The 12,929-nt window shown below is 35.8% G+C and overlaps 1 protein-coding gene across 2 annotated transcripts in view; it reads right to left on the reverse strand.

The window, feature by feature from the left end:
* Nucleotides 1-12,929, reverse strand: part of GABBR2 (gamma-aminobutyric acid type B receptor subunit 2) — a 376,357-nt gene that overhangs the window by 243,743 nt on the left and 119,685 nt on the right. The gene's annotated exons all lie outside the window — the stretch shown is intronic.

Below are 12,929 nucleotides of genomic sequence, written 5' to 3' on the forward strand. Positions count from 1 at the left end.
TGCCTCTTTACAACCTATTGCTTCTACATGCCTCATTAAATAAAATTTACCAGGAGGAAAACATGCCTTCAAAGCTGTTAGGGGTGAAGACCCTGTCAGAAGGCATACTGCCCTCAGTATCACTGCATATCTTCCTAATGACACAAGTCCATCAAACAAAAGAAAAGATAAAAATAATTCATGTGCAGACATATATACATACTCTGGTCACACACAAAAAGAAAGGAATTTGCAGAAATGTAACCATTTATTCTCTTAAAACTACTGGGTTTATCTAGGTAAGATTTAAGTGCATATGAGTGTGGGCTTAGATTTAAATGTAAAAATTTAGGATTTATATATTGGCATGTGTTATTAAAGTCTTCTTTTAATTCTTTGCATTACTTCAATATTTTACTTTTTTAGAATACTTTTCATCCTTTTTGTTAATGACTTAATGAAGTGCATTTATTTGCTAATATGGATAGTGAGTCAGGGCCAATTTAATGGCATTATGGGCCTCGGGCAAAGCAATGTACTGGGGCCCCTACGACAACTACTCACAGGAATAAAAATGTAAATGGCCGATAAAATTAAAGATATATTTATTTTATTGGCGCTTCCAACAAAATCGGTGTTGAAACATTAAAAACATGCGGGCTCATCTCATCATCTATGGAAAAAAATCAGTGTTAATTTCTATTAATGCATCTTAGTATTAATTAAAAAAGCAGTAAAATGTAATAAATATGCTGCTGTATTTATATGATACAAGGTGCATTGAAGGGTTAACATACACAGATTAGTATGGGGCCCCTATGCTTGTGGGCCCACGGGCAAGTGCCCATTAGACCCATGTGTTAAGACAGCACTTTAGTGAGTAACTCTAATATCTAAACCAGCAGTCACAACTTCATCAGAATTCATGTGATGTAACTCATCTTGCTATGAGGCTAATCCAAAGAACATCCTGCATCTTTTATCAAGGCACCCTTTGGGTGATGTACTGCCCCCTGAACCTGGCAGCCACATTTTAGAAAAAGTACCCAAAGAGTATTGTACAAAAAATCAATATAACAGTCATGACAGTGTGATCAAAGTTTCATGTTCTGTGCTAAAATGTGTTGAGCTTCACTATACCAGTGGGGTTGTCATCTTGATTTTTTTTTTAAAAAAAAGCCTCATGCCCTGTGATATGACTGACTCTAGAAATAATTAGGTTCAGAACATAAAATGCCACAATTAAGTAGTTATCAATAACTTATAATGTAACTTTGCATGATCATATACAAATTTAGAAGTTGCATTTATTTGGCTTCCCTCACTATAAGCACTTAAGGCAATTAAAACAAAATTAACCCACTACAAATACTAAATTATCAATACATTAAAACTAATATAAAATTATAATTTACATAGCATTAATATTTTACATGATGTACTAAATTATGATAAATTCTTTCACTTATTGATAACAGAAAGCTGAAGTATAGTGGTATTGAAAAAAGTCACTTATGACCATTTTTCATGCTTACGACCATTGTGGTGTCCCTGAAGTCATGAGATCAAAATTCGGACACTTTGCAACTGGTTCAAATTTATGATGATTGCAGTGTCCTAGGGTCATGTGATCCCTCTTGCAACCTTCTTGACAAGCAAAGTCCATTGACTCACTTAACAACAGTGTTACTAACTTAACAACTGCAATGATTCACTTAACCACTTATGCAAGCAAGGTTGTAAAATGGGGCAAAATTCACTTAACAAATGTCTCACTTAACAACAGAAGTTTTGGGCTCAATTGTAATCGTAAGTTCAAGGACTATTTGTATTTATCCAGCAGCTTGTACTTATATCACTAGTTCTAATGTTTCATCATATTACTAATGAAATTCTCCCCAGTATCTTTGTGTAGTAGAGAGAAACAAGCATTAATAAGGATGCAAATATATAATTAGAAGAAAGAAACAGGAGAAAGAAAGAAAAAACAAGAAAAAGCCCAAGAAAACTAAAAACAAAAACAAAAACCAGAGAACTCAAAATAAAAGGAATATAACAAAAGGAATTGGAGAAGATGAGGAAAAAGACCAAAAAACAAACAAACAAACAAACAAACAAACAAACAAACAAACAAAACACTTAGAGATGCAAAGTGTTGGGGTTTTTTTCTCAAGAGATAAGCCATTTCAAAAGTTACAATTCAGTAATTTTACCAGACTCCATTGTGAGAAGAAAAAGTGTGCAAAGCCTTGAAAGATATTATTTTCAATGTATAGAAATAAATGCAAAACAGACATATCATTTGCAAGTTTTGGACAATTGCTGTGAGCACTTGTATCTACACACACAGCCATTTTGTTTCACTGGAGCACTATAGAATATTTCTAGAATAACAGAATAACAGAGTTGAAGGGACCTTGGAGGTGTTTTAATCCAACCCCCTGCTCAAGAAGGAGTCCCTATACCATTTCAGAAAATGGTATAATGATCTAATCTCTTCTTAAAAACCTCCAATGTTGGAGCACCCACAACTTCTGGAGGCAAGCTGTTCCACTGATTAATTGTTCTAACTGTCAGGTTGGTTCTCTTCTTGATTAGTTTCCATACATTGCTGCTGCTTCTTCTTCCTCTTTTTCTTTGTGGCAGCCCCTTAGATATTGCAACAGTGCTATCATGTCACCCAGTCCTTCTTTTCATTAAATTAGACATAACCAATTCCTGCAATTGTTCTTCATGTTTTAGCCTCCAATCACCTAATCACCTTTGTTCTCTGCACACTTTCTACAGTCTTAACATCTTTTTCATATCATGCAATATTCCAAAACTGGATGCAATATTCCAAGTTCAGTCTTAGTACTAACACTTCATGTGATCTTGATTCTATCCCTCTGTTAAGACAGCCTAGGACTCTGTTGATTTTTTTTGGCAGCTACATCATACTGTTGGCTCATATTTATGTGATTGTCCACTACAACTCCAAGATCCGTCTCACAATGTATATTATAGTAGTGAAGGAATCACAAAAATTATCTGCTTTTTTATCTTTTTTTTCTTTCCTTGGACTTTGTTTTCTTTCTTTCTTTCTATATCTCTTTCTGTTTAGTTTCTATTTGCTTTTATAGAAAAAAATTTCAACAGAAATTGTTGAAAAAATATTGTGAAAAAAATAAAAATAAAACAAGCCAGACATTTTGACAAGTCCAAATCATTAAGATTCTATTTAATGGTATGCCATATGAAATCTTGCTTGTAAACCACAAACACACACACACACACACTCTCTTCATTTATATGTGGATTTAAATTGGCCACTATAAAAGGTTGTATTCTTTTCTTTTGCTATAAGGAATCTATTATCTATTAGTTGATAGGTATAGCCAGGAAATGGAAAGCCCATTTTGAGGTTTGTCAGGGCTAGGTTGGCTCAGTGCTTACCAAGCTGACTATGAATGTATGAAATTGGTTGAGTTCCAGAGTCAGTCCTGAACCTTCACAGGTAATCTTAAGAGCATACCTCCAGAGCATTCTAACTCTAGCAACCTCATTCTTGATGTGCTGGAGAAGAGTTGAAAAAATGCTGGAGTTTGTATGCTCTGGCAGTATAAAATGAGGACAAAAAGAGAGGGGTGATAGATGCTCTGATCCAGCCATACATGGGAAACGGAAGACAATAGGAACTGCCTGATTTCTCTTCTGAAAGAACCTGTGATTCAGAAATTATAGGGTGAGACACTGCATGATTTGGGGAAGACTGCTAATTTCTTTATAAAATTCAAAACTGAAAAGACACAGCAGGCAGACTGGTCTCAGTTTCAGTCCTGTGAACCTGGTTATGAGCTAAAAAGTTTTCATTCATTGATCCTAGCATTTATTTTCTTTATAGCACAGTACTATATAACTTTAAAAGAAATCCCTCAGAAAAAAACAAAAATAACACTAAATTTTATAATGGGGCGGAGGAGTAAATTAGCTTTCCACTATCTGGTATTCTCAAATGTGTTAGACTTTCTAATTCTAAGATGATGGTCATGCATAATTGAAGAGTATCAAAAAATGGAAGGTTAATTAATTGAATGACTTGATCTAGAATTAAGGAAATGAGAATAAAGAAAATAAAGAAAAAGTTAAATGCTCTTTCTAATTTTATTTTTTATTAAAATTACCTTCTGGTTACAGATCAAAAGTATCCACTTTCTTTCATTCTATACACTCCTAACAATTGCTCTGAAAGGAGCCTCTCCTATTTTAAAGAGGACATAAAAAGCAATACAATCAACATTTTGTTAATATACAATTGAAAAAAAAAATCAGTGAATGCCTCTATTTTACCCTATATGTTAACATTTCTGATTGACCTAAATGGTATTACTTGTATAGCGTATATTAGTCTGTGAAATGGAATCTAGTACAATGCCTGTTGTTTATTTATTTATTTCAATTTAGATGCCATGCAACTCCAACTCATTGGCAGTTCACAATATAATACTGTATCATAAAAACCAATAAAAACTAAAACCAAAATGGGACCCAGGCACAATATGCAGACAAATAAATGTAACAGACATAACGAACAAGGTGTTTGTTATGTTCATCTCAACTCAAGGCAAGAATGACAAAGTCTTCAAGGCTTTGCAGATTGCTAACAGGGTGAGAAGCAAAAGGATTTCAGTGGGGATGTCATTCCAAAGGTGGGGGGGGGCAAGTTCCTTGGGTCCTGATAGAAGATGCTTGTTTAACTGAAGGGACCTAAAGGATGCAAACTTTGCCAGGATGAATGGCCAGGTAGAAAACTTAGAAGATAGGTAGTCCCTGTAACAACCTGGCATTATGGTATGTAGGACTTCATATGTAAGAGCCAATATGTTGAATTGTACTCAGGAGTAGACTTCCAAAAGCAGACTTCCAGCTTATGGAGCAGAGGTGTACATGGGTACACGAAGACCATCATGCCTGCCTATCACGGCCTAAACTGCTGCATTCAGTTGAAGCATCTGAATAATTTTAAGGGTAGCCTCATGTAGAGAACATTGCAGACAAGTAGTTTACAAATATTAAGAGGCTGCCTATCCTTGGACAGTCAGCTTGTAGTGTTATTCACGGGATTCTAAAACTTATTCATAGGCTTGGGTTCCACTAAATGCATTATCAATGTAGATTCATGAATACTGTAGAATATGGTGCCTTTCAGTAAAAGATATATGATGGGGTGGCTGCTATTATTTCTCTTATCTTTCTACTGTATCTGTGGTAACCTCCAACTATTGAAACTAAGGCTGCTTCAGGAGATACTCTGAAAATTTCATTTACTGCACTAGCCTTTCAGGCGATAATGAATTGGTACTGGAAAAAAATGGAGCATACTGCTTCATTTCATGGAAACATTTCAGAATTCTTATGGTTGTTTATAAAGCAACAAACAGCTAATGGTTCATCTGTCTTTTATTCTGATTCATTTTGATGTTTAGAAAAAATAGAATATGAAAGAAAAAGAAAGACACCCCCAGAATACATTGCAAGAGGACAGAAAGGAAAAAAATTACATTTTAGGCTGGGGAACATTCTGTTGAATGCAATGTCCATAATGGAAGGAGTTCCTACAAAATGAAAATCATGGGATGCCGATAGGTAAAAATTAAAAATGCTTTAAAGACATTTTTATGTCAAGCGCTGGAGGAAAGCCAACCATACAGCACAAAGAAAGACATACTCCAAAAATTCAGTAATAAAGAAACCTTCAAAATATAAAATTATAATTAGTCACCCAGACTAGGAAATCTTATGAGCAGCTTGCTAGTCAAAGGGGGGGAAAAGCTAATGATCTCCAGAAGAAAGTCAGCAGAATTAAAGATGACTTTTACATTAATTTATGTATTATGAGAGCAACGTGAAAATTATTTCCACATTCTTGCATCCTATTGAATTCTGGCAGCAACTTTAGGAACTGGAGATTGTTTCCCCAATATTCATAGTCAGCAGTGATAGCTTTGAGAATATCATCACTTGCTTCACTCACCAATCTCACAATTAGTGCGTGTCCCATCCCATCTGGGATGGGACACATAGAAACAACTCCCATGATAACTTTTGGTAATATTCTGTTACTGAAATCCATTTTGACTAGTGGGCAAGAACCTAATTCTTGGGCTTCCCTTCCCCATCATAGTGGGGTTTTTTTTTTTTTTACTATAGTGGTTACAGTAGGTTGTTGAGCAGAGTTCTGTACCAAAACTGTGCAGGTTGATAAAAAGTTTAAAGAATTCCATTTGAGATATTAATCTTCCACTGTTAAAGCTCCAACTAATCTAATACCTGGTTATCTGCAGCAGATGTTTATTTTTAGGATGTATTTCCTCATAGGCCACAAGATGCTGATGCTACAATAAGGCATTCTGCCAGAATCTAAAGAAAGATTCCTGAGGGGTACAGAAAAATAAAAGATATTAAATTTGCTTCATTTCTCTACTTCATTGTTTCCTTTCATTAATATATGCTCAATAAACAGCTGGATAGCTTAGTGGTTAGAGTACCAACATTTGATGCAGGAGGTCAGAGTTTAAATCCTACTAGTAATTTATCTTGCTGGTAGAGGTCCTTGAGCAAAGACCCCTAACACTGCCTACCTCAGATATGCCCTGTATAGTTTGAGGCTTTTAAAATCTCCCCCCCCCCACTTCTTTTATAATTTCATAAATTCATTTTCTTTATTTTTTATTTAGTTAATAAAAAAGAAAACAATGTCCCAAATATTTCTACTTTGTAACTTTAGTTCTAAATAATCACAAATCCCCTATACCACGATCTCCAGAAGTTTTATGAAAAGAAAGGAATTGAGATATAGAACCAAAGAAGATATTATATTTAATAAATTATAATATCAGACTAAATCCTATTTGTTCAACTTCCCGCAGAATAGAAAGCCCTAGGTAGTAGTGGGGGCCTCCCAAATGTGTGATGAATCAATCATAATGCCCACCTCTACACAGTCTTTCTCTTAGCAGGCATTTTGCAAGGGAGTCCCAATAGTAATTCCATATCTTCCCGTTTATCATTGCTGTATTGTTTGAATTATACTGTCTAGAGTGCTACCGTTTGGCTTATTTCCTCACTTGCAATATTTGCTGTTAGATCAATAGAACCAGATAAGTTTCCAGGTGAATGTGCAATGCTGCCTTAGCTGCCTTACTTTCTTCTCCAAATCTTGAAAGGTTTTGCTATTGGTGATGTGAGTGTACTGCTCACATCACCAATAGCAAATCCTTTGAAGATTTGGAGAGGAAAATAAGACAGCTAACAGCATAAGTGCATAAATGGAATAGCTAGCTTATGCATTAGGAAAATGGCAGTCACCAGATACACTCACAAGTACTGATAAAAGTGAAAAATGATTTATTTTGAACACAGAACAAACTGTCAGAATCCAGAGGTACTACTAAACCCGGGGTGTCAAACGCAATTTCATTGAGGGCCGTATCAGGGCTGTGGTTGACCTCAGGGGGTTGGGCAGGCATGGCTGACTGGGTGGGCATGGCCAGCTTAACACCACTCACCAAACTGCTGGCATGTTTTCTCTTCGCATTGGGTAGACTGGGTCGAAGCTACGTTGGCCTGATCTTTCCTCTTCACACTGGGTAGACCAGGCTGAAGCCATGCTAGCCTGATCTTTCCTCTTTGCATAGGGTAGACCAGGACAGCCCCATGGTCCAGATTCGACCACATCACGGGCCAGATCTGGCCCAAGGGCCTTGAGTTTGACACTCTTGTACTAAACCATTTTTAATTGGCTGTAGTCCAGCAGAAACAAAAGCTAGGAAGTTTTATTCCAGGGTTTCAGACAAAACATGATCCAGAGAATCCCAGAGGATTCTGGAGTAATTTTAGAGGGAAGAGTAAGGCAAGGCAGTTACATGTTGCCCTACTCTCCACTCTTCCCTTCAATACCTGAGACTTGCTTAAGGTCCACTACTGTGAATGAGGTTTGAATAGAAGACAGGAATTATTTGCAATTATTCCCACATTATGGAACACAGAAGAGGTGCATTCAGCCCTTTTATTCTCGGCCTTTAGGAAGGCATTATAAACCTTTGTTTGTAAGAAAGCATTTAGGACCTGTTTGATGAGTACTGGGCAACCACTATTAGCTACTTCATTTTAATAATTTTATCAGAAGTCATTTTATAGAAAAAAGTTAAGGACACTGACAATTGCAGTTAAAAGTGAAAGGAAGGTACTGCCTGAAAGAATGGGGGTCTGCAGGTTAAGAGCAGTGGTGGGTTGCTCTTGGTTCTGTCTGGTTCTATAGAACTGGTAGTAAAACCAGTGGGAGGCCCCGCCCACCTGCCACGATGTCATCATGGGTGATATGCACATGCACAGAAGCTTCTGCGCATGCGCAGAAGGACACGCACGTGAGCAAGCAAGCGCACAAGCGCGCACTCCCGCTGCAAACTGGTAGTAAAGGTAAGTGGAACCTATCCCTGGTTAAGAGATATCCACAGCTGAAGTGAATTTCCAAGAGGAATGGGCTGGTGAGCTGTACCATGCTGGGATATTGAAGAGAGGGAGAGAATGAAATGTACTGGGAAAATTAGCAGTTGTGGGACGTTAATGGCAGAGGCAGATGAATGAAAGGAGGGAGAGGGGGGGAGAGTAAGAGAAGTGGAAAATACAGCATGAGCTGTATATATTTGTATATATAATATAAAGATTTCAAGGTGTAACCACACTATAGTTTGGTGAAGGTGACAAAATTCTCCAAGATCTCAGTTTTTTTTCCTTTTCCACAGAACTACACTTCTTAGGATTCCCTGAAGAAAACTTAGGAGTATAAAAGTAATTTATATCTACATTCTAACAACTCCCTAAAGGGATTGAAATTTCTACTGCATATTAAATCCTTATTTGTATTAAATTATCACTAATGAACTCAGAGAAACTAATTCTAAGTAAATATTTAAAAATGAGAAATAAAAACAAAAAGATAAGTACTTTTTAAAAAATTATGAACACACATTTTGCTCTGTGGCCAGTTAATGTAATAGTCTGAAGTTTATATACTTGGATCAATCTTGATTTTACAATTTGTGTTGATGTACACTCACAGTGAGAATGATCGACAGTCAACTCAAGTACAGAGTGTTATTGTTATTGCTACATTATTCTCATCACAGTTTGGATCTTGATCAATTTCAAAGAGTCATTATTTAAGAAAGGCCCTACTGTATTTGCAGTTTACTTAACTGGAAGTGATGTCACTGAGGGCATGTTATATAAAAAATTGTTTTAATCAATAAAATATGCCTATTAATAAAAATTTTAGAGTAAAATCTACCAAGGCTCATAAAAAATAACCACTTAAGTTAAAATTTCAAAAATAATTAACCTGGTAGAGAAATCTACAGTGTGAATTGTAAATATCAGTCTATAGATCATCCTCAAGTTCTATTATAAACTGAACTTAGTGGAATATGGGCATTCAGCACTTTTCAAAATTTAACAAATTACTAGTATAATGCTTGCTTTCTTCGTATGTTATAGTGTCATCATTACAAATAGTAACATAAGTTTCAACTGTACAATGTCAGATAAACTGATTCTGTAAAACTGTGGCTTTTAGTATGACTTTTCAGTCTGAATAACCCATCATTAAGGCAAAATAGGCATGTCCACACAAAAACTCTAATATGAGCAACATATATTCACAGAAATTTAGATCTGCAAATACACGCAAATACACATGTACGCATCACATCCTCATGTACTAACTAAGTTTGAAAATGAAAGGTTTTTTTGAGTGTAACTTCTAGGCAAAGGTGGACACATTTCATCACTTCTAACCTCTTAAGATCTACAACAGGAAAAATGAATCACCGCAATGATTAAATAAATATGTAGAAAGTAATAAAGACAACCGCTTATTAAGACCATACAAAGTCTAATTTCCTCTAGTAGAATGTCTGTCTCTTTAGACCTGATCAAGCCCTATCCAGCCTGCACTAAACTGGAGGCAGCTGTTTTTGTTATTTTGTTATTATTCTTGTGACAGACTACTTATCCTGAACTATCTCAGAAGTGAAATTGGTATTGATGGAAAGCACCAAGGGGAAGCAGCATATGCAATACAACTTCTGCATATTTTAGTAAGGTTTTTAAAAGTGGTACAATGGTCAGTTTGTTTGCTGGAAGGTGGGTGCCAAGGATAAACAATGACCCATCTTTTTCTTTAGTACTTGTTAAATCTGCCAAAATCTGAAGAAATTCCCCTTTTTCCCCCTTATCACGTGTAAAAGATGTTTGCTTCAAGAGAACAAAATTGAAATTAATTCCCCAAACTCAAATACAAAGTAAACAATGAGTGCAAGAGGACTGAAATATTTCATCACTGCAAGATTTAAGTTATGTCTTATTGCATTTCCAAAATTCATTGAAAACATTTTGGAGAATCCTGAGCACAAAGTTCCGGCGCTTTGTTTTATAAATACCACAGAGGAACCAATGACTGGACTAAAGAAGCATTCAGCTACTTAAAGAACATTTGAAATGACATCCTGTACTTTGTAAAAGCTTCCAGTAAAAGGCTGCAGTTAATAGAAAGAAATCTACTAGCAGCTAACAACCAGAATGTGATTAAATGATTTAAAGGAAATGAATCCTCTATAAGGGATTATAAAGAGGGATCATATAACATGAATTTAAGTAATGGTCGTATTTCAGGTGGTAGTGTAGAATAACTGGTAAATTAATATGGGAATGAAACCAATGACATATTCAAGCCAAGGTGGGCCAGACACAAAATAAAGCAAAAGCTGGGATCAAATAGTTATCTATCTAGTGAATGCTAAATATTTTATCCAATATATTTGAAACTGAACTTTGAGGTTATTGTTCTGACCCTTTGTAAAATGCATAAATATAGCAGTGATAGTAGCAGAGTACAATCACAGAAAAAGATATGAAGCGCTTATGAATAATGTACGAATATATGAATACGAAAGAAAGTAAATGGAGAGAGTGTTCCCGAATGGGGCTTGGAACTGCTCTTACAGTAAGTGGATACCTGCAGGAAGACATATGCATTCTAGTTTGAAGTTTCAGTGAAAACACACACAAATGCTTATCTGTACCAATTCAAAATGTACAATCACTCTAACAATTACAGCTTTAGGAACAAATCATTATTACAATTTGGGCTTTATTCTTTTCTGAATTATGCATAATCCTTTATTTTAAATAATCTACGTAGTGAATTATCCTAGGCTGGTCCCCTGTACACAAATACAATATTCAGCAACTATGATCTCAAAAACAATCCAATAACTACCATCTCTTGAAACAAGAAAATGGCCTTTATATTTAGGAACAGGGTTTTTAGTTTGAAGGCTGAAATATAGCTTCTTGATTAGTGCAATCAGAGAAGTCCAGATGGGATGAGGCTCAAGTATTTTGGCCTGGTTTTTTTAATCATGCAGGGGAATGCTAAAGAAAGAAATGGATGTGTGTCATCTTCCAAAGACCTTGCACTGCCCTTTTCACCATATTTGTGTAAGGTTTTATCTGAAAATTCTGCTGCTAAATTTTGAAGGTACAATTTTGATCTGTTTCCCAGGGGTTTATACCTTGAAACATCATACTCCTATTTCCACCCTTATTTTCCTGAAAGTTTAGATTTTATTTTGGGAACTGAGTTTTGTTGTTATGATCTTGAGGTGTTCTGATGGCCACAGTTTGGGTGCTGAAAATTGGATATGGAAGAGTTTACTATCTTTCTCACCAAATGTACTGTACAGGTAGTCCTCAACCTAATAACCATTCATTTAGTGGGCATTCAAAGTTAAAATGGCACTGAAAAAAGTGACATATGACTGTTTTTAATACTTACTCATACCCATGGTCATGCGAGCACAATCCGGATGCTTGGCAACTGGCCTGTATTTATGAAGGCACCAGTGTTCCTGGGTCATGTGATCATTTTTTGTGGCCTTCTAACGAACAATGTCAATAGGGAAGCCAGATTCACTTAACAACCGTGTTACTAACTTAACAACTGCAGTGATTCACTTAACAACTGTTGCAAGCAAGGTCATAAACTGAGGCAAAACTCACTTAAGAGCTATCTTGCTTAGCAATGGAAGTTTTGGGCTCAGTTGTTGTCATAAGTCAAGAACTAGCTGCAAAGGCATTCCACAAATGAGTACTGTTCAATGAATACTTTTGTTTGCTGAGTCCGCACTTTAAACAAAATTGCTGTCTACCTTACTGAATTGCTACAACAAAATCAAAATGTTAATAATATTAATTTAAAAACTTTGTAACTGATCTCTGCTCTAAAAATTAACCACGACTGCTAATACACTAAAAAAATAAATATACAACTGTCCTCAACAAAAGTAAAAAGAGATAAAAATGGTAAAATAATAAAATATCAGAAAAATATGGCATGCACCATTCAGTAAATCATAGTTAAACAAAAGATTTAAAAGATACTGTATTATAAGAGCCCAGTCTTTACAACAAAAGATCTATTGCATAACATGAACTACAAACGAAAAGACAGATTTACTGAGAAACTTGTTGCCAGTCAACTAAGATGAGTTGTTCTTTTGTTTTGCTTTGTTTTGCTTTGCTTTGCTTTCTGAACCTATTTCTAGTTGCAGGCTGTGCTGCATTCAGTTTGGGTTCTAAATCAAATCTCATTTTCCTTCTTCACACATCTCATAACTGGGAATAACATTTGTGCAGCTTCAGTGAGGCCTTCAATGAGACTCGGGATCTTTTCCACAATCTTCAAATTAAACCCTTGGGGGGTGCATAAGAAGGCCAATTACCTGCCATAGAAAAGCCCTTACCTGACTAAATCTTGTAAATATCTTTGCAAGTACATTCAAAGATACAGAGCCAAACAAATGAAGCAATATAGATTGGGCCTTTGTTCCCTCTGCTGTTTAATACCCGAA

The sequence above is a fragment of the Pantherophis guttatus genome, chromosome 3 (genome assembly GCF_059756535.1).
Source record: "Pantherophis guttatus breed Tessera chromosome 3, ASM5975653v1, whole genome shotgun sequence".
Classification (NCBI taxonomy): Eukaryota; Metazoa; Chordata; class Lepidosauria; order Squamata; family Colubridae; genus Pantherophis; species Pantherophis guttatus.